The sequence below is a fragment of the Pseudophryne corroboree genome, chromosome 9 (assembly GCF_028390025.1).
Source record: "Pseudophryne corroboree isolate aPseCor3 chromosome 9, aPseCor3.hap2, whole genome shotgun sequence".
NCBI classification, from domain to species: domain Eukaryota; kingdom Metazoa; phylum Chordata; class Amphibia; order Anura; family Myobatrachidae; genus Pseudophryne; species Pseudophryne corroboree.
Window position 1 is genome coordinate 314,035,131 of NC_086452.1, and position 23,561 is coordinate 314,058,691.

Consider the following 23,561-nt stretch of genomic DNA (forward strand, 5'->3'; position numbering starts at 1 on the left):
TACGGACTCCGAGAAATAGAATTATCGGTAAGTAAATTCTTATTTTCTCTATCGTCCTAGTGGATGCTGGGGTTCCTGAAAGGACCATGGGGATTATACCAAAGCTCCCAAACGGGCGGGAGAGTGCGGATGACTCTGCAGCACCGAATGAGAGAACTCCAGGTCCTCTTTTTGCCAGGGTATCAAATTTGTAGAATTTTACAAACGTGTTCTCCCCCGACCACGTAGCTGCTCGGCAGAGTTGTAATGCCGAGACCCCTCGGGCAGCCGCCCAAGATGAGCCCACCTTCCTTGTGGAATGGGCATTTACATATTTTTTGCTGTGGCAAGCCTGCCACAGAATGTGCAAGCTGAATTGTACTACAAATCCAACGAGCAATAGTCTGCTTAGAAGCAGGAGCACCCAGCTTGTTGGGTGCATACAGGATAAACAGCAAGTCAGATTTCCTGACTCCAGCCGACCTGGAAACTATATTTTCAGGTCCCTGACAACATCCAGCAACTTGGAGTCCTCCAAGTCCCTAGTAGCCGCAGGTACCACAATAAGCTGGTTCAGGGGAAACGCTGACACCACCTTAGGGAGAAACTGGGGACGAGTCCACAGCTTTGCTCTGTCCGAATGGACAATCAGATATGGCTTTGTGAGATAAAACCGCCAATTCTGACACTCGCCTGGCCGAGGCCAGGACCAACAGCATGGTCGCTTTCCATGTGAGATATATCAAATCCACAGATTTGAGTTGTTTAAACCAATGTGATTTTAGGAATCCCAAACTACGTTGAGATCGCCCAGTGCCACTGGAGACATCAAAAGGGGGTTGTATATGCAGTACTCCCTTAACAACTTCTGGACTTCAGGAACTGAAGCCAATTTCTTTCTGGAAGAAAATCGACCGGTCGAAATTTGAACCTTAATGGACCCCAATTTGAGACCCATATACACTCCTGTTTGCAGGAAATGTAGGAATTAACCTAGTTGAAATTCTTCCGTGGAGCCTTCCTGGCCTCACACCATGGAACACATTTTCACCTAAGCAGTGATAATGTTGTGCGGTCACCTCCTTCCTGGCTCTGACCAGGGTAGGGATGACCTCTTCCGGAATGCCTTTTTCCCTTAGGATCCGGCGTTCACCCGTCAACGCGGCTGCGGTAAGTCATGGAACAGACATGATTCTTGCTGAATCAAGATCCTTTCTAGTATCTCTTGAAGTTCCGGGTACCAAGTTCTTCTTGGCCAAACCGGAGCCACGAGTATAGTTCTTACTCCTCTCCTTCCTATCATTCTCCATACACTGGGTATGAAAGGCAGAGGAGGGAACACATACCCCGACTGGTACACCCACGGTGTTACCAGAGCGTCTCAGCTATTGCCTGAGGGTCTCTAGACCTGGCGCTTCATGTGGGACGCCATCATAACCACCTTTGGTCTTTCCCAACGGTTTACAAACATGTGGAAACTTCCAGATGAAGTTCCCACTTTTCCGGGTGGAATTCATTCATGCTGAGGAAATCTTCCTAGTTGTCCACTCCCGGAATGAACACTGCTGACAGTGTTATCACATGATTTTTCGCCCAGCGAAGAATCCTTGCTGTCATTGCCCTCCTGCTTCTTGTGCCGCCCCGTCTGTTTACGTGGGCGACTGCCATGATGATGTCCTACTGGATCAGCACCGGTTGACTTTGAAGCAGAGGTCTTCCTAGGCTCAGAGCATCGTAAATTGCCCTTAGCTCCAGTATATTCATGTGGAGAGAAATCTCCAGACTTGACCACACTTCCTTGGAAATTTCTTCCCTGTGTGACTGTTCCCCAGCCTCTCAGACTGGCATCCGTGGTCACCAGAACACAGTCCTGAATGCTGAATGTGCTGCCCTCTAGAAGATGAGCACTCTGCAGCCCCCACAGAAGAGACACCCTTGTCCTTGGAGACAGGGTTATCCGCTGATGCATCTGAAGATGCGATCCGGACCATTCGTCCCGCAAATCCCCCTGAAAAGTTTTTGCGTGAGATCTGCCGAATGGAATCGCTTCGTAAGAAGCCACCATTTTTCCCAGGACTCCTGTGCATTGATGCACTGATACTTGGCCTGGTTTTAGGAGGTTTCTGACTAGGTCGGATAACTCCCTGGCGTTCCCCTCCAGGAGAAATACCTCTTTCTGGACTATGCCCAGAATCATTCCTAGTAACAGCAGACGTATCATCGGAAAACAGCTGCGATTTTTGGAATATTTAGAATCCACTCGTGCTGTCGTAGAACTACTTTAGATAGTTCTTTTCCGACCTCCAACTGTTCTCTGGAAACTTGCCCCTTTCAGGATATCGTCCAAGTAAGGGATAATTAAGATGCCTTTCTTCTTTTAAGAATCATCTTTTCGGCCATTACCTTGGTAAAGGCCCGGGGTGCCGTGGATAATTCAACGGCAGCGTCTGAAACTGATATTGACAGTTCTGTATCACGAACCAGAGGTACCCTTGTTGAGAAGGGCAAATTTGGACATGGAGGTAATCCTTGATGTCCAGGGACACCATATAGTCCCCTTTTTTTCCGGTTCTCTATCACTGCTCTGAGTGACTCCATCTTGATTTGAACCTTTTTATGTAAGTGTTCAAAGATTTCAGATTTAGACTATGTCTCACCAAGCCGTCTGGCTTCAGTACCACAATATAGTGTGGAAGACTAATACCCTTTTCCTTGTTGTAGGAGGGGTACTTTGATTATCACCTGCTGGAAATACAGCTTGTGAATTTTTTCCCAATACTGCCTCCCTGTCGGAGGGAGCCGTTGGTAAAGCAGGCTTCAGGAACCTGCGAGGAAAAAATGTCTCGACTCTCCAATCTGTACCCCTGGGATAATACTTGTACGATCTAGGGGTCAACTTGCGAGTGATCCCACTGCGCGCTGAGACTCTTGAGACTACCCCCCCACCTCACCTGAGTCCGCTTGCACGGCCCCAGCGTCACGCTGAGGACTTGGCAGACGCGGTGGAGGGCTTCTTTTCCTGGGAAGGGGCTGCCTGCTGCAGTCTACTTCCCTTTCCTCTATGTCTGGGCAGATATGACTGGCCTTTTGCCCGCTTGCCCACATGGGAAACGGAAGGATTGAGGCTGAAAAGACAGTGTCTTTTTCTGCTGAGATGTAACTTGGGGTAAAAAGGTTGGATTTCCCAGCTGTAGCCGTGGCCCCCAGGTCCGATGGACCGACCCCAAATAACTCCTTCCCTTTATACGGCAATACTTCCATGTGCCGTATGGGATCTGTATCACCTGACCACTGTCGTGTCCATGACATCTTCTGGGAGATATGGACAACGCACTTATCTTGATGCCAGAGTGCAATTATCCCTCTGTGCATCTCGCATACATATATATAGAATGCATCCTATTAAATGCTCTATATCAATAAAATATTTTTAGTCAGGGAATTCGACCAAGCCAACCCAGCACTGCATCTCCAGGCTGATGGCGATCGCTGGTCGCAGTATAACCACCGTATGTGTGTATATACTTTTTAGGATATTTTTCCAGCTGCCTATCAGCTGGCTCCTTGAGGGCGGCCGTATCTGGAGACGGTAACGCCACTTGATAAGCGTGTGAGTGCCTTATCCACCCTAAGGGGTGTTTCCCAACGCGCCCTAACTTCTGGCGGGAAAGGGTATAACGCCAATATTTGCTATCGGGGTAAACCCACGCATCATCACACACTTCATTTTATTTTATCTGATTCAGGAAAAACTACAGGTAGTTTTTTCACTCCCACATAATACCCTTTTTTTTTTGTGGTACTTGTAGTATCAGAAATATGTAACACCTCCTTCATTGCCCTTAACGTGTGGCCCTAATGAGGAATACGTTTGTTTATTCACCGTCGACACTGGATTCAGTGTCCGTGTCTGTGTCTGTGTCGACCGACTGAGGTAAATGGGCGTTTTTTTAAAAAACCCTGACGGTGTTTCTGAGACGCCTGGACCGGTACTAATTGTTTGTCGGCCGTCTCATGTCGTCAACCGACCTTGCAGCGTGTTGACATTTTCACGTAATTCCCTAAATAAGCCATCCATTCCGGTGTCGACTCCCTAGAGAGTGACATCACCATTACAGGCAATTTCTCCGCCTCCTCCAACATCGTCCTCATACATGTCGACACACACGTACCGACACACAGCACACACACCTGGAATGCTCTGACAGAGGACAGGACCCCACTAGCCCTTTGGAGAGACAGAGGGAGAGTTTGCCAGCACACACCAAAAAACGCTATAATTACATAGGGACAACCTTATATAAGTGTTTCTCCCTAATAGCATCTTTATATATATATTTATATCGCCAATTAGTGCCCCCCTCTCTGTTTAAACCCTGTTTCTGTAGTGCAGTGCAGGGGAGAGCCTGGGAGCCTTCTCTCCAGCCTTTCTGTGAGAGAAAAAATGGCGCTGTGTGCTGAGGAGATAGGCCCCGCCCCTTTTCCGGCGGGCTCGTCTCCCGCTCTTTAGTGAAGTTTGGCAGGGGTTAAATATCTCCATATAGCCTCTGGGGGCTATATGTGAGGTATTTTTAGCCAGTATATAGGTTTACATTTGCCTCCCAGGGCGCCCCCCCCCAGCGCCCTGCACCCTCAGTGACAGCGTGTGAAGTGTGCTGAGAGGAAAATGGCGCACAGCTGCAGTGCTGTGCGCTACCTTTAGAAGACTGTCAGAGTCTTCAGCCGCCGATTCTGGACCTCTTCTAACTTCAGCATCTGCAAGGGGGCCGGCGGCGCGGCTCCGGTGACCATCCAGGCTGTACCTGTGATCGTCCCTCTGGAGCTGATGTCCAGTAGCCAAGAAGCCAATCCATCCTGCACGCAGGTGAGTTTACTTCTTCTCCCCTCAGTCCCTCGTTGCAGTGATCCTGTTGCCAGCAGGACTCACTGTAAAATAAAAAACCTAAGCTAAACTTTCTCTAAGCAGCTCTTTAGGAGAGCCACCTAGAATTGCACCCTTCTCGGCCGGGCACAAAAATCTAACTGGAGTCTGGAGGAGGGTCATAGGGGGAGGAGCCAGTGCACACCACCTGATCGGAAAAGCTTTACTTTTGTGCCCTGTCTCCTGCGGAGCCGCTATTCCCCATGGTCCTTTCAGGAACCCCAGCATCCACTAGGACGATAGAGAAAAAGTATTAAATTAAGTAAATTGTGCTTACCTGCTATACTTAGGTTCAGTTATATGGTGGACTCTGATATGGGTTGTCTGCTAAGCAATTTAAAGTAGAACCAATTGAGTTTATACCTTTGATTGTTAATCAGGCAAATCAGTTGCGCTTCTGATTGGCCGCACCAGCACTGGTTTTTCCATTCACATTATTAAATAATTTGATTTAATACAGGATCACCAAATCGTGGCAAACCAACTTGTGCTCTGCGGCACCCAGTTCGGAAACCACTGTCTAGGATTATTATTTGGCATTACATCTTCATTGAGACGTCATGACGGTTTCTGATTTTAAACTGTATAGAAGCTGAACAATTTTAGAGGTTTATAGTCAAGAGCTTGCCTTCCAGGCTTTTGTACATTTGCACATTGCAACAGAATAAAAATCTTTTGTTTTCTTTTCACAATGATATGATCTGTGGTAGCACCCCGAATATTTGAATCAATATGTGATATATCATTGATATTAGGGGTTCATACTATATATTCTACTTTAAAACAAAGTTATAAATATTTTTTCCTGTGCAACAGTCATCCCCTACCTTTTTCCCTTATCATAGGGATTCCAGAAGGGTAAGTACTGAAGAACATGGGTACAAGGTGCATGGTGTGGGCACCGCACACCTTGCACCCATTATAGATACGCAAATAATCAGTACCATATTTTATAGATGGTACTTGAGGTTCTTAAAATATGTAAAAGTTTTAATTTCTACAGAAAATTTTATTGAAAGTGATTGCTTTCGGTGTTTTAATACAAGTTTATAAAAAAGGAGAGTTATGGTAGACTTACCATTGTTAACTTTCTTTCTGCGAGGTACACTGGGTTCCACAGGAAAACATTTGTGTATAGAGTGGATCTTGACCCAGAGGCACCAACATGCTAAAGCTTTAGTCTGTCCCAGGATGCATTGGGGCCTCCTTTGTAACCCCACCTCCAGGCACTGTGAGCTCAGTTTCGTTAACTAGTCCAATGTAGGAGCAGGTAAGAGAGAAGGCAGCTGTTAGTCACATAGAACCACATTCTCATGACAGGAGAATGGACCAGCGACTAATGTCATACAAACCCATAGACGCTAGGTGTGTCAGGGTGGGCTCCCTGTGGAACCCAGTGTACCTCGCAGAAAAGAGTGAACAATGGTAAGTCTACCATAACTTTCCTTTTCTGCAGCGGGGTACACTGGGTTCCACAGGAAAACATCAGGGATGTCCTAAAGCAGTGCCTCAAGGGAGGCGGAGGTATCAAAGGCATAGAACCTAATGAACGTGTTCAGTGAGGACCACGTAGCCGCCTTGCACAATTGTTCTGCGGACGGGCCGCCCAAAAGTTCCAACAGACCGAGTAGAATGGGCTTTAATAGCAGCAGGAGTTGGGAGTCCAGCCTGCTTATAGGTTTGTGCAATCCCCATTCTAATCCTTCTGGCCAAGGTTTGCTTATTCGCAGGCCAACCACATTTGTGGAAACCAAACAGTACAAAAAGGGTATCTGACCTCCTGATAGAGGCAGTCCTCTCCACATATATACGGAGAGCCCTTACAACACCCAAACACCGCTCTTTAGGGGAAAAATCCAAAGAGAAAAAGGCCGGGACGACAAATTCTTGATTAAGGTGAAAAGAGGACACCACCTTAGGTAAATAACATGGGCGAGATCTAAGAACTGCCCAGTCATGATGTAATATTAGAAAGGATGGACGACAGGACAAAGCGCCTAGGTCCGACACCCTTCTAGCAGAGGCAATAGCCAACAGAAACTGGACCCTATATGTGAGCTATTTAAGGTCCACTGACTCAAGAGGTTCAAATGGAGACTCTTGCAGGGCATTCAGCACAACAAACAGATTCCAGGGAGCCACCGGAGGGACATAGCGAGGCTGAATCCTTAACACACCCTGAGTGAATGTATGAACGTCAAGTAGAGATGCAATTTTTCTCTGAAACCACACTGACAAGGCAGATATGTGAACCTTGAGGGAGGCCAGACGAAGGCCTAAGTCCAGGCCATGTTGCAGGAAAGCCAGGATTCTGGATGTTTTGAATCTGTACACATTATAGTTCTTATCAGCACACCAGGTGAAGTAAGAATTCCAGACCCTGTAATAGATCCGGGCAAATGCTGGTTTGCGGGCTGTCAACATAGTTTGGATGACTGCCTCAGAGAATCCTTTGGCCCTCAGGAGTGATGCTTCAATAGCCACGCCGCCAAAGCCAGTCTATCCAGGTCTGGATAGAGACAAGGGCCCTGTACAAGGAGGTCTGGTCGTTGAAGAGGACGCTCTGCAAATAGACCCTGCAGGTCTGAGAACCAATGCTGTCTGGGCCACGCCGGATCGACTAGCAGTAATATTCCTCCTACTTGCTTGAACTTCCGCAGGACTCTGCACAGGGGTGACACTGCAGGGAACATATAAAGGCAGCTGAAAGTTACATGGAATCGCTAGTGCATCCATGAACGCTGCTTGAGGATCCCTGGTCCTTGATCCGAAGACCAGAACTTTGTGATTGTGTCGAGATTCCATCAGGTCTACATCTGGTAGGCACCACCTGTTCACTAGTTGAAAGACTTACTCCACTCTCCGACGTGTACATCCTGGCGACTGAGGAAGTCCGCTTCTCAGTTCAGGACACCCAGAATGAACACTGTTGATATTGCTGGCAGATGATGTTCCGCCCATCAAAGGATTTTTGGACACTTCCAACATTGCCATGAGGCTTTGAGTGCCACCTTGATGATTGATGTAGGCCACTGTGGTGGCGCTGTCTGACCATACTTGAACCGGCCTGTTCTGTACCAGAGGCAGGTGCGAGAGTTAAAGCATTGAACACCGCCCGCAGTTCCAGAATGTTTATCAGGAAGAGAGACTCCTCCTTGGTCCAACGACCCTGGAAAGTGTGTTGCTCCAACACCGCACCCCATCCCCACAGACTGGCATCCGTCGTCAGCAGGACCCAGTCAGGGATCCAGAAGGGACGGCCCTTACTCAATTGCTGGTCCTGTAGCCACCAGGTCAGCGGTTGACGAACCTCCGCAGTCAAAGTAATCATGCGAGATTCGATCCGATGAGGTAGGCCGTTCCACTTGGAAAGAAATTAACCTCTGCAGAGGTAGGGAATGAAATTGAGCGTACTCTACCATGTCGAATGCAGACACCATCAGGTCAAGTACTTGCATCGCCGAGTGTATCAACACTCTGGGGCGACAAAGAAGTAACTTATCATGTCCTGAAGCTTAAGGACTTTCTCTGGAGACAGGATCAGACGTTGACTGTGTGTTTCCAGGAGTGCCCCCAGGTGCACCATGCTCTGAGCTGGGACAAGCGAGGATTTCTTCCAAATGTTGAGCCACCGGAGGGCTTGTAGGAAGCTTACAGTCAGTTGTAGATGACTGAGGAGGATATCGTGGGAGTTTGCCAGGATCAGCAAGTCGTCCAGATACGGCAGGATCCTGACTCCCTGGCGACGGAAATGTGCCGTCATTATGGCCATGACCTTGGTGAAGATCAGAGGAGCCGTAGCCAGTCCAAATGCCAGAGCCTGGAACCGATAGTGTAGGTTGCCAATAACAAACCGCAGATACTGCCGATGTGCCTTGGCAATAGGTATATGCAGGTACGCCTCCTGAATATCCAGGGATACCATATAGTCTCCGGGTTCCATCGCCAGTACAATTGAGCGCAGCGTCTCCATACGGAACTTGGACACTCTCACAAACTTGTTTAGTGATTTGAGGTTCAGTATAGGCTGGAAGGACCCACTGGGTTTTCGGGACTAGAAACAGGGTCGAGTATTAACCACTGCTCCTTTGGGACAGAGGTACCGGCACTACCACTCCTGTATCCAGGAGAGAACTCACAACCTGCTGCAGAGCTTGCGCCTTTATTGGATCCGAAGGGATGACAGTGGTGCAAAACTGGCGAGGGGGACGTCTCTTGAAAGAGACTGCGTACCCGTTAGAGACAACTTCTTGCACCCATGCGTCTGAAGTAGTCTTTAACAAGATCTGGGTAAACTGCAGAAGTCGGCCTCCCACCCTGGAGTCCCTCAGGGGTAGGCCCGCCACATCATGCGGCTGGCTTGTCTTGTTTAGAAGCAGACTGACAGGCTGCCAGGACTGCTTCGTCTTGGGCTTAGTGGTTTTGGAAGCACGAGATTGTCTCGGGAATGCCTTACCTTTTGCTTTCCCTTGAGGTCGAAAGGAATGAAAAGTGGCACCTTTTGTCTCCTGTGCAGAAGAATTAGTATTTGGGAGAAAGGCAGTCTTGGCAGCCGCCAGTTCAGACACAATTTTATTTAGGTCTTTCACAAATAATATGTCTCCCTTAAAAGGAAGTACCTCCAAGGTCTTTTTGGAAACCAGGTCCACCTTTCATGACCTCAACCACAGAATACGGCAAGCCAGGACGGACGTAGTCAACGCCTTGGTCGCCAACACACCCGCCTCAGTGGACGCCTTTTGAATATAATAAAGGATCGGTGGTGATACGAGACAGGTATTGTCTGGTATTGTCAGATATATCCTCAGGCAGCTCTTCCTCTAATGCTTGAACCCATGCTTCAATACCTTCAGCAGCCCAGGAGGCTGCAATAGTGGGTCTATGTACACCACATGTCACGGAGTAAATAGATTTCAGGCATCCCTCCACATGCTTATCTGTCGGTTCTTTCAATGAAGCGACAGTGGTGACAGGCAGAGTTGATGACACCACTAGGCGGCTAACATGAGAATCCACCGGCTGTGAATTTTTCCACTTGTTACATAACTCTACAGTGAGAGGATAGCGAGCTAAGGCCCGTTTAGAGAGAGGGGATTTCTTCCCTGGCGTAGACCAGAGTTCCTGCCTGATGTCCACCAAATGGTCATAATGGGGTAACAGATTTTTAGCCACCTTCTGCCATTTAAACATGTCAGTTTTCTTGGTGACAGTAGTGGGTTCCTCATCATCAGTGATTTGTAGGATTTGCTTAATAGTAACCACTAGAGCAGGGACATCAATTTGCATTGTAGAATCCTCGTCAGAAACGCCTGATTCAGTGTCTGATAAGACAATATGCTCCCCCTCTTCAGATGAAGCATCCGAGAGATTTGTGGATTGTGAGGAGGAAGCAGTCCGCTTAGATAACCCAGCGAGACGGGAGTGACCGGAGGTAGATTTCTGTCTAACCAAGGAATGAGACAACTGCTGCAACTGGTCAGGTAAGTTTTCCGCCCAAGGCGGATTAACCATAGGGACTATTTGAGGCTGTAATGTTGCAGGTGGTCCCATAGGGGGCGTTAGGCGGTCCACTAGAGTTCCCAGAAGGCTTGAGTACGTGGCCCAGGATGGCTCCTGATTCGATACAGGAGTTACGGACTGACTGGAGGGTGTGTGACACATGTTACACAGACCATCATACACAGCTTCTCCCTCTGGTAAATCTTTGGTGCAAAAACTGCATGATGCAGGAGCGTCCACAGATTTACTGCCCTTCCTGTTAGACATTGTACACAAATGCAACATAGAGCGGTATAGCACGATGAAGCCAGACAGAGTATAATACCTGTGAATAAATCCGGTATTAGGTGACTGAGTACACAGTAGAATACACTGAATAGGTAAATACTGCAACGCACTATATAAACGACCCTGACGCACCTAGTCCCTTAGGGTACAGAATATAGTGATAGATCTCTGGGAAACACTGAAAGTGAAACCTCATAGCAGATACAGGCACACACACACACACACAGTCACATTAGCACTGCAGATAATTATTAGTATGACAATAAAACTGCACTAAGCTATATAAATTATAGATATATACATACAAAACACACACACACACACACACACACACACAAGCGCGGTCCTAGACTGGAGGTATATATCAGAATACTCGTACAATATATTCTGTTTTTGGTACACTCTCTCTTAACTAACGCTGTCTGTATAGATGCCAACAGTGCAATGGTCTTCCACATAAGATATTTTACGTCTACCTCCTGTAACGGTTCAAACCAGTCCGACTGGAGGAATTTCAGAATCAAATTGAGATCCCAAGGTGCCATGGGAGGCACAAAGGGAGGTTGAATATGAAGAAGACCTTTCAAGAACATCTGGACCTCAGGGAGAGAAGCTAATTGTTTCTGAAAGAAAATAGACAAGGCTGAAATCTGAACTTTTATGGAGCCTAGGCGTAGGCCCACATCAACTCCCGACTGCAGAAAAAGCAGGAAACGTCCCAGATGAAATGCCACCGTAGAATATTGCCTGCTCTCACACCAAGAGACATATTTCTTCCAAATACAAAAGGTAATGTTTTGACGTTATCCCTTTTCTAGCTTGTATCATAGTCGGGATTACCTGGTCAGGAATCCCTCTCCTGGCTAGAATCAGCCGTTCAACTTCCATGCCGTCAAACGTACCCATGTTAAGTCTTGATAGACGAACGGGCCCTGTTGCAAAAGATCCTCTCAAAGAGGCAGAGGCCACGGATCTTCGATTAGCATCTTGAGAAGATCCGCATACCAGGCCCTTCGCGGCCAGTCCGGAGCAATGAGAATTGCTTGAATTTTTTCCCTTTTTATTAGTATTCTCTTTTGAGAATATTTGGGATCAGAGGAATAGGAGGAAACAAGTACACCAACTGGTAGGCCCACAGAGTTGTCAAGGCGTCGACCACCATAGCTTGTGCGTCCCTCGACCTGGAACTTGAGCTTCTTGTTGAGTCGAGAGGCCATCATGTTGATCTATAGATAACCCCACAGACGCGTCAGCCACAGGAACACCTCCAGGTGGAGGCCTCATTCCCCAGGGTGCAGGTCGCATCTGCTGAGGAAGTCTGCTTCCCAGTTGTCTACTCCCGGAATAAAGATCACAGACAATGCCACGGCGTGTTTTTCCGCCCAAAGGAGAATTCTTGACACCTCTGACATTGCGGCCCTGCTTTTCATTCCGCCCTGTCGGTTAATGCAAGACACCGCTGTCACATTGTCCGACTGAACCTAAATGGCCTGATTCTGAAGAAGACATGAGGCCTGCAGAAGGGCGTTGTAGATAGCCCTGAGTTCCGGGATGTTTATTGGAAGAACGATTTCCTGATTTGACCATCTTCCTTGAAACTGCACCCCAACCTCCGAGGCTTGCTTCTGTGGTTAGAAGAATCCAATTCTGAATCCCGAACCTTCAACCCTCCACAAGGTGAGAAGTTTGAAGCCACCACAGGAGGGAGATCCTGGCTTTTGGCAACAAACGAATCCACTGATGCATGTTAAGATGCGATATGGATCATTTGTCCAACAAATCCAGCTGGAAGGCCCACACATGAAACCTTCCGTACTGAATTGCTTCGTAAGAAGCCACCATTTACCCAGAAGGCGGATGTGCTGAGATTCGGGTAGACTTCAAGGACAGCCCGAACCATCACCAGGATCACCACTGCCTTTTCCAATGGAAGGAACACTCTCTGAGACTCTGTGTCCAGAATCATTACCAGGAAATGGAGCTTATGCGTTGGTTCTAGGCGAGATTTTGTTAGGTTCAGAATCCACTGATGATCCAGGAGTAATCTGGTCGTGAGACCAATGTTCTCCAACAACTGCTCCCTGGACGCAGCCTTTATCAGAAGATCGTCAATGTAAGGAATTACGTTTACTCCCTGTCTGCGGAGTAACATCATCATCTCTGCCATCACTTTGGTGAACACCCTCGGTGCTGTGGAGAGACCAAATGGCAGGGCCTGAAACTGGTAGTGACAGTCCTGCAGCGCAAACAGTAGATAACCCTGATGAAGCGGCCAGATCAGAATGTGAAGGTACGCATCCTTCACATCCAGACACGCTAGGGCTTCCCCCTCTTCCAGACCTGAGACCACCGCTCTCAAAGACTCCATCTTGAACACGCTTAAGTATGGGTTCAATGATTTGAGATTTAGAATTGGTCTTACCGAACCGTCCGGTTTCGGTACTACAAACAAGCTGGAATAGTATCCCTTGTTTTGTAGACGAGGTGGAACTGGAACAATGCCCTGGGTCTGTTACAGTTTTTGAATGTCTTCTTGTAAGGTTACTCTTGCTTCCTGTGAAACTGGTAAGCCTGATTTGAAGAATCTGTGAGGTGGGAGATCCTGGAACTCCAGCCTGTAGCCCTGGGATATAAGGTCTATGAACCAGAGATCCTGGCAAGATCTTGTCCAGGTGTGACTGAACAATTTTAGCCGGGCTACCACCTGCCTGTCTCCCAGGCATCGCAGTCCACCGTCATGTGGAAGGTTTTGAGGAGGCAGAGCCAGAGCTCTGATCCTGTGAACCAGCAGCTGCTGGTTTGTGTGGTTTACCTCTAGCACCTCTAGCAGCACTAGAACCACCACTGGTCTTACCCCGAAACTTCGACTGTAAATTTGGTTCTGAGTAGGCCTTCCTAGCTGGCGGAGCTGCAGAAGATAGATATGTGGATTTACCCGCAGTAGCTCGTGAAATCGACTTGTCGAGTTTGTCGCCAGATAAGGCCTCACCTATGAAAGGCAGGCCTTCCACACCTTTTTTGGAGCCCGCATCAGCAGTCCACTGACGCAGCCATAATCCCCTGCGTGTCGACACTGCCATAGCTGTGGTGTGTGCATTAAGCAAACTTATCCCCTTAATGGCTTCCACCATAAAATTTGCAGAGTCTTGTATGTGTTGCAGGAGTAAAACGATTTCCTCTTGAGGTAAGGTGTCTAACCCCTCAATTACCAGACCATTTAGCAATGACTCGAGTAATCCACCCACATGCTATATAGTGGGTCTCTGGGCCACCCCTGCAGTTGTATACAAAGATTTGAGTGTAGTCTCAGTCTTACGATCGGCTGCATCCTTTAGGGAAGCTGCACCAGGTAATACTATTTTACGTGAGAGCCTGGAGACTGATGCATCCACTATCGGTGGATTTTCCCAAATTTTCCTATCCTCAGGAGGAAGAGGAAAAAGTAAAAGATGATAACCACCTAGGAATTTGAAATTTATTATCTGAATTAACCCATGATTCTTCAGAGTATTCAGTTCCTTTGACACAGGAAAAGTGGCTAAGGATTTTTTCTTTATATTAAATTAAGATTCCTCACACTCCTCTCACCTTATCAGGATTATTTAGGACTTCTCTGATAGAGTCTATGAGAGCCTCTACACCCTGCAACAGAGTATCCTCCCCTACCTCTATGTCCACCTCCACTTCCTCCATTTCTGACCCGTCCTTATCAGATAATAAAGAATTGGGTTAAGGATGCCGCACAGGACTGAGTGATGTTAAGTAAATTAGTGATTTGAGTATGTTTCCAAGAAAACCGACCAACCCAAAGAAAACTTTCGGAATTTATCACCATCTACCATTGAGGAGAAAATTTCTATAGGTAGATAAAGAAGGTGATTGTTGATGGTGCTCCCATAGGTCTATTACATAGGTAATAAAGGGAAGAAAAGTAAAGAAAAAGTGACCTTTGTTGGGAGCACTCACTATTGGAAACAATGTTAGTTTAATTTATGCGTAATAATGTGAATATGAGAAAATTAAAACGTAACCTTTAATTATATTAAAGTAAAATAAGAGTACACCAGAATTTCTTACTGTGTTTAAAAATATGGTTAAACAATGTAAACCATCGGTTTGAAACTAAGACTGTGAATATATAGATGAATTAATAAGGCAAAAAATACGGCAAAAAATACCAAGCCCTCCAGGTATTGATTTCTAAGGTTAGTGCAATAGCCGATGTATTGCCATCAGAAAAACCTACAACACCTGGTATTCCTTAGTGGTCAACCACCTAAGTACTGACCAGGCCCAACACCGTATTGCTTCCAAGATCAGACGAGATTGGGCATGTGCGGTGTGGTATGGTAGTAGATTTAAGGTTGATAAGGCAAAACCCTGCAGCTGGTATGCAGCTATTAGGTACACCATAAGCCTGGTTGTTATGATGGGCAGATGATCTTTTCATAGAGAAACATATGTTTGACCATCATTGCACCAAATTGTACCCCAAATGTATAGGTATACAGAGGTTTAAATCATATGGTCAATGAGTTTTGCCGACAGGAACCGCCTGTATGTTGCTTTTTGTGCTGTGCAACATCATTAAGAATGGGTTTTTATCGTTTGATAAGGCAAAGATAAACCCTTTGTTACACTGAGGACATGCCAACAAAATTAGTAAACATCCAAGCATAAATATGTTTGAAGTAATATAGTGTCATTATAGCTGAAACTGAATTGATCTAGAACATTCCACCTTCCTCCCCCTCCACCCTCACAAAAGGTATAGGGCAGGAAATGAAAATGGACCAGAAAACATATTTGTCAGCTGAGAAGACAGATTTGAAAAAGTGGATTAGGTAGATAGGAAATATATCTCCAGAGACACAATCTCTATTATCCACAAAAAGGCTAACTGACCCAGTAGAGCCTGAGGTACTGTCTTTGTAACAATATTGTCGAGCTAGTATGCTTTCAATAGAACAATTAAGCATGTATCCACAGTGTATCCACAATGTATCAATCAAAATTGTGACATATGTCCATGCCAGGTATCATATTGTATTGTCATAACAAGGGTATATACTCTGGTTTTATGCCTGTATTTAAAACCTGTGTAGACAGAACCCGGTGCTGATTTCACAGGAATAAGAGAGTGACAACACCTGTACATTAATTGCCACAATCCTGAATGGTAGCGGATTATTCCTGATTATAATGTGTCAGCCACATGAGGGCACAATGTCACCATATATTATTATAGCATCAAAAAAGCAAAAAGTTTACCATATATAATAAATAATGCCTTTAGTGGATGGCATAGATTTGCCGGTAAGGACCAGTGCACATAGCGGTTAAATTACATTAGTGCGTGGCTGGAGAGCGGGAGACCAATGGTGTGCAGGATAAGAAATTTTTTTTTTATACTTATGACCAAATGGTGTATGTTTCCTGCTCGCTAAGTGCCGCTGACCGCTCGACTTCACGAGCTGTATGTCTATGCGGCTCGCCTGGTCTCCTCTCCTGCCGGTCTGCTGGTCACGTGAGCGCGCTCACCGTGACCACGTCCACCTCCTCGACGTACGTTTCACAGTTGCTTGTTCACTACCCGTGAACAAGTAACTGTGAAACGTACGTCGGGGAGGTGGACGTGGTCACGGTGAGCGCGCTCACGTGACCAGCAGACCGGCAGGAGAGGAGACCAGGCGAGCCGCATAGACATACAGCTCGTGAAGTCGAGCGGTCAGCGGCACTTAGCGAGCAGGAAACATACACCATTTGGTCATAAGTATAAAAAAAAAATTTCTTATCCTGCACACCATTGGTCTCCCGCTCTCCAGCCACGCACTAATGTAATTTAACCGCTATGTGCACTGGTCCTTACCGGCAAATCTATGCCATCCACTAAAGGCATTATTTATTATATATGGTAAACTTTTTGCTTTTTTGATGCTATAATAATATATGGTGACATTGTGCCCTCATGTGGCTGACACATTATAATCAGGAATAATCCGCTACCATTCAGGATTGTGGCAATTAATGTACAGGTGTTGTCACTCTCTTATTCCTGTGAAATCAGCACCGGGTTCTGTCTACACAGGTTTTAAATACAGGCATAAAACCAGAGTATATACCCTTGTTATGACAATACAATATGATACCTGGCATGGACATATGTCACAATTTTGATTGATACATTGTGGATACACTGTGGATACATGCTTAATTGTTCTATTGAAAGCATACTAGCTCGACAATATTGTTACAAAGACAGTACCTCAGGCTCTACTGGGTCAGTTAGCCTTTTTGTGGATAATAGAGATTGTGTCTCTGGAGATATATTTCCTATCTACCTAATCCACTTTTTCAAATCTGTCTTCTCAGCTGACAAATATGTTTTCTGGTCCATTTTCATTTCCTGCCCTATACCTTTTGTGAGGGTGGAGGGGGAGGAAGGTGGAATGTTCTAGATCAATTCAGTTTCAGCTATAATGACACTATATTACTTCAAACATATTTATGCTTGGATGTTTACTAATTTTGTTGGCATGTCCTCAGTGTAACAAAGGGTTTATCTTTGCCTTATCAAACGATAAAAACCCATTCTTAATGATGTTGCACAGCACAAAAAGCAACATACAGGAGGTTCCTGTCGGCAAAACTCATTGACCATATGATTTAAACCTCCGTATACCTATACATTTGGGGTACAATTTGGTGCAATGGTCAAACATATGTTTCTCTATGAAGAGATCATCTGCCCATCATAACAACCAGGCTTATGGTGTACCTAATAGCTGCATACCAGCTGCAGGGTTTTGCCTTATCAACCTTAAATCTACTACCATACCACACCGCACATGCCCAATCTCGTCTGATCTTGGAAGCAATACGGTGTTGGGCCTGGTCAGTACTTAGGTGGTTGACCACTAAGGAATACCAGGTGTTGTAGGTTTTTCTGATGGCAATACATCGGCTATTGCACTAACCTTAGAAATCAATACCTGGAGGGCTTGGTATTTTTTGCCGTATTTTTTTGCCTTATTAATTCATCTATATATTCACAGTCTTAGTTTCAAACCGATGGTTTACATTGTTTAACCATATTTTTAAACACAGTAAGAAATTCTGGTGTACTCTTATTTAACTTTAATATAATTAAAGGTTACGTTTTAATTCTCTCATTCACATTATTACGCATAAATTAAACTAACATTGTTCCGTCCTTATCAGAGTCAGAATGCAGGAGATGGACCAAAGGACAGAGACGCTGGTCTGAGTACTGAGTCCTTTTGCATAAACTCAGCCATAGACTGAGTTAAGTATTGCGTCTCCTTCTCATTACGAGATAATTTAGTAGAGATGGTGGAAATCATCCCCCTAATGGAGTCCAGCCATGCAAGCTCCCCCCCCCCCCCACTACCCTGAGAAGGGATACTACACTGAGTACACACTAGTGAACCCCCTGGAAGAGGAACACTGTGCCTTACATGAAACACAATATTTGCCTGACATACTGCAGCAGTGACCGCACACACACAGGAAAAGTTTAAATGCACAAATAACCTACAAAGAGCCCTTCCCAAGAGACACAGAGGAAAGAACCAGCACACAGCGACCCTATCGCTAAAGCCAAGCTTAGCCGGGTCGCAGACTAAGTACCTAGATTAGGGACTTAGTACACTAGTATATAGCCCCCCCCCCACACACACTATGACCCCCTGGTACCGCTGAGGCAATCTGGACGCTCTCCAGAGGAGTTGCGCATCCCTGTAGTCAGCGTCTGTGTTGCTGCAATGAGGGAAAATGGTGCCTGTGAGCTGCTGGATCAATGGAACGCAGTGTTCCCACTCTTCTTTATACTGGCTTAGTGTCTAAGTGCATAAAATGGAGTAAGCCTCCTTTTAAGCCTGTATTGCCAGTCTGGGTACTGTGTACACTACAGTGTACTAAGTCTGGACAGCCCCACCGGTGGATGATCTGCTGGAACACCTGATGGTGGAGTCCCCACTCCCTCAGTCATTACGATCTCCACCTGCGAAAGTCTGCCTTCCAGGTGTCCACATCCGGAATGAAGATTGCAGACATTGCTCTTGCATTTCTTTCCGCCCAGAGGAGTATCTTTGACACCTCTCGCATGCAGGCTCTGCTATTTGTCCCGCCTTGTCGATTGATGTACGCCACCGCTGTGGGGTTCTCCAACTGAATTTGGATCGCGTGATCAGAGGAGAGGCCTAAAGCAGAGCATTGTAGATCGCCCGAAGTTCCAGAATGTTGCTCATTGCTGACCACCTGCCCTGGCTGAAACTGAGCCCCTTGGGTGACAGCTCTCCTTCAACGCAGACTCGCATCCATCGCAAGGAGGGTCCAATCCTGAATCTCGAAACTCTGGCCTTCCAGGAGATTGGAGGAGGACTGCATCCACCACAGGAGGGAAAGCCTGGCCTGAGGTGACAGCCGAATCATTCGGTGCATCTGAAGATGTGATCCGGACCACTTGCTCAGGAGATCCAATTGAAATGTTCTGGCATGGAACCTCACATATTGGATCGCCTCGTATGAGGCCACCATCTTCCCCAACAATCTGATGCAAAGATGGATGGACACTGGAGCAGGTCGGAGCACCATGCAGACCATCTCCTGAAGTGCTCTCGCTTTGTCCTCCGGAAGGAACACCTTCTGGGCCACCGTATCCAGTAACATCTCCAGGAACAGGAGCCACTGAGTTGGCTCCAGGTGGGACTTCTGTAGATTGAGAATCCACCCATGGCGTGACAGAAGTTGGATAGTGTGGTCGATATGGAGCAATAAAAGCTACCTGGATCTTGCTTTTATCAGAAGATTGTCATGGTAAGGGACAACACTGACCCCCTGGACCCGGAGTTGGAACATCATCTCCGCCATCACCTTTGTGAAAACCCTCGGAGAAGTGGACAGGACAAAGGATAGAGCCTGGAACTGGTAGTGATCGTTCAGGAGGGCAAACCTCAGATAAGCCTAATGAGGTGGCTAAATTGGAATATGAAGGTAGGCATCCTTGATATCCAAGGAAACCAGGAATTCCTGTTCTTCAAGGCCCGCAATCACTGCCCTCAGGGATTCCATTTTGAACTTGAAAACCTTTTTAGGTAAGGGTTCAAAGACTTTAGATTCAAATTGGGCCTTACCGAGCCGTCCGGCTTTGGTACCACAAACAGGTTGGAGTAATAACCCCTGCCTCGTTGTGGTATTGGTACTTGAACAATGACGTGGGATTGGACCAACTTTCGGATGGCCTGTTGCAACATAATTTGCGTATCCACCAAAGCTGGCAAGCTTGATTTGAAAAATCGTTGGTGAGGAACACCGTCGAACTCCAGCTTGTAGCCCTGAGAAATGAGGTCCTTTAACCAGGTATCCTGACAGGAGCTTTCCCAGATGCGGCTGAAGTGACGCATTCGAGCTCCCACCTCGAGATCTCCTCAGGGTGGGTGGGCACAGTCATGCTGAGAACTTTGTGGAAGCAGAACTGGTGCTCTGTTCTTGAGAATCGGTGGTTGCAGGTCTTTTTGACTTACCTCTGGTGCCTCCATTCACATTGGAGGCACCTCTGGCCCTAGATCAAAATCTGTTAGATAGGACTGAACAGACGGCCCGGGTAGGAACGCCTAGCCGGAAGGGGCCCCAGAGGAGAGAAAAGGAGATTTATGGCAAGACTTACCATTGTTAAATCTCTTTCTACAAGGTACACTGGTTTCCACAGGGAATAACATTAGGGTGTAGAGTTGGAGCTTGATCCGAGGCACCAACAGGCCAAAGCTTTGACTGTTCCCAGGATGCACTGCACCACCTCCTCTATTGCCACGCCTCCAGGCACTGGAACTCAGTTTTGTTAACCAGTCCAATGCAGCAGCAGGTAAGAGAGACGGTAGATGTTAGTCACATAGACCCACATTCTCACGACAGGAAAAGGGACTAGCGGCTAATGCCACACAAACCCAAAGAAGCTAAGTTTGTCAGGGTGGGCGGCCTGTGGAATCCAGTGTACCTCGCAGAAAGAGATTAAACAATGGTAAGTCTACCATAAATCTCCTTTTCTGCAGTGGGGTGCACTGGTATTCCACAGGGAATAACATCGGGGATGTTCCAAAACAGTTCCTCATGGGAGAGGACGCACTGTAGCGGGCACAAGGACCCGGCATCCAAAAGGAAGCATCCTGGGAGGCAGAAGAATAAAAGGCATAGAACCTGATGAACGTGTTCACGGAGGACCACGTAGCCACCTTGCACAATTGTTTAGCGGACATGCCACGGCGGGCCGCCCAAGAAGGTCCAACCGACCGAGTAGAATGGGCCTTGATAGCAGCAGGAGCTGGGAGTCCAGCCTGCGCATAAGCTTATGCAATCACCATTCTGATCCATCTGGCCAAGGTTTGCTTACTCGCAGGCCAGACACGTTTGTGAAAACCAAAAACTACAAAGAGAGAATCTGATCTCCTGATAAAGGTAGTCCTTTCTACATACAGACTGAGAGCCCATACCACATCCAAACACCGCTTCTCGGATTACAAACCAGAAAAGATAAAGGCCGGAACCACAATCTCTTGGTTAAGGTGGAAAGATGACACCACCTTAGGTAGATAACCAGGGTGAGTTCTAAGAACTGCCCGGTCATGGTGAAAAATCAGAAAGGGTGAATGACAGGACAAAGCGCCTTAGTCTGACACCCTCCTAGCAGGGGCAACAGCCAGCAGAAAAAAAGACCTTAAGTGTAAGGCATTTAAGGTCCACAGACTCAAGAGGTTCAAACAGAGACTCTTGAAGGGCATTAAGAACAACAGACAGATCCCATGCAGCCACAGGAGGGACATAGGGAGGCTGAATCTTTAGTACGCCCTGAGTGAATGTATGAACATCAGGAATAGATACAATTTTTCTCTGAAACCACATCGACAAGGCAGAAATGTGAACCTTGAGGGAGGCCAGGCAAAGTCCAAAATCCAGGCCATTTTGCAAAAAATCCAGAAGTCTGGGAGTACTAAACTTGTATGCATCGTAATTCGTAGCAGCACACCAGGTGAAGTAAGAATTCCAGACCCTATAATAAATCCGTGCAGAAGCCGGTTTGCAAGCCTTCAACATAGTTTGAATAACCGCCTCAGAAAATACTTTGGCCCTCAGGAGTAAAGCTTCAAGAGCCACACCATCAAAGCCAGACTTGTCAGTTTCTGGTAAACACAAGGGCCCTGAAAAAAGGAGGTCTGGGCGTTGAGGAAGTAGAAGAGGACGCTCTATTGATAGACCCTGCAGGTCTGAGAACCAATGCCATCTGGGCTACGCTGGAGCAACTAGAAGCAGTATTCCTCCTTCTTGCTTGAACTTCCGTAGTACCATGGGCAGAAGTGACACTGGAGGGAACACGTATGGCAGCCGAAAGTTCCATGGAATTGCCAGTGCGTCCACGAACGCTGCTTGAGGATCGCTTGCTCCCAATACCGGAACCTTGCGATTGTGTCGAGACGCCATCAGGTCTACAACTGGTAGACCCCACTTGTCCACAAGGAGTTGGAAGACCTCCGGATGAACACTCCACTCCCCGGCATGTACGTCCTTACGACTGAGGAAGTCCGCTTCCCAGTTGAGGACCCCCTGGAATGAACACTGTCGATATTGCTGGCGGATGGCGTTCTGCCCATCGAATAAGTTTTGACACCTCTTTCATTGCCATGCGGCTTCGGGTGCCGCCTTGATGATTTATGTATGCCACCGTGGTGGCGTTGTCCGACTGTACTTGAACAGGCCTGTTCTCTACCAGAGGCAGGGCCAGTTTCAAAGCACTGAACACTGCCCGAAACTCCAGAATATTTATTCGAGAGGAGAGATTCCTCCCTGGTCCACCGACCCTGAAGAGAGTTTTGCTCCAACACCACGCCATAACCCCAAAGACTGGCATCTGTCGTTAGGAGGACCCAGTTAGAGATCCAGAAGGGACAATCCCTGCTCAATTGTTGGTCCTGTAGCCACCAACTCAGTGACAGACGAACCTCCGGAGTCAAGGAGATCATGTGAGACCTGATCCGGTGAGGAAGGCCGTCCCACTTGGAAAGGATTAACCTCTGCAGAGGGCGGGAATGCAATTGAGTGCACTCTACCATGTCGAAAGCAGACACCATGAGGCGTAGTACTTGCATCGCCGAGTGTATCAACACTCTATGGCGAGAGAGGAAGTATCTGATTCTGTCCTGAAGTTTCAGGACCTTCTCTGGAGACAAGAACAAACGTTGGTTGTGTGTGTCCAGTAATGCCCCCAGGTGAACCGTGGTCTAGGCAGGGACCAGTGAGGATTTCTTCCAGTTGATGAGCCACCTGTGGGCTTGTAGGAATTGAACCGTCCGTTCCAGATGACGGAGGAGAACCTCTGGGGAGTTCGCCAGGATCAACAAGTCATCCAGATACGGCAGGATCCTGATACCCTGACTGCGGAGAAGGGCCATCATGACCGCCATGACCTTGGTGAAGATCTAGGAGCCGTGGTCAGTCCGAAAGGCAAGGCTTGGAACCGATAATGAAGGTTGCCAATAGCAAACCATAGATATTGCTGATGCGACATGGCAATAGGTATGTGTAGGTAAGCATCCTGTATGTCCAGAGATACTATATAGTCCTTGGGTTCCGAAGCCAGTACATTAGAGCGCAGAGTTTCCTATACGGAATTTGGACACCCCTACATATTTGTTCAAAGATTTGAGGTTGAGTATAGACCAGGAGGATCCATTCGGCCTCGGAACTAGAAACAGCATCGAATAGTATCCCCTGCCTCTCTGAGACAGAGGCACCAGCACTATCACTCCTGTATCCAGGAGGGATTGGACAACCAAATGTAGAGTTTGTGATTTTAACTGATACA

The 23,561-nt window shown here is 47.0% G+C and overlaps 1 protein-coding gene and 2 pseudogenes across 1 annotated transcript in view; 1 reads left to right on the plus strand and 2 right to left on the minus strand.

Annotated features, from left to right (window-relative positions):
- Positions 1 to 23,561, minus strand: part of SREBF2 (sterol regulatory element binding transcription factor 2) — a 269,968-nt gene that overhangs the window by 218,351 nt on the left and 28,056 nt on the right. The window lies entirely within an intron of this gene.
- LOC134962915 (5S ribosomal RNA) lies at positions 14,927 to 15,045 on the minus strand (annotated as a pseudogene).
- LOC134962917 (5S ribosomal RNA) lies at positions 17,512 to 17,630 on the plus strand (annotated as a pseudogene).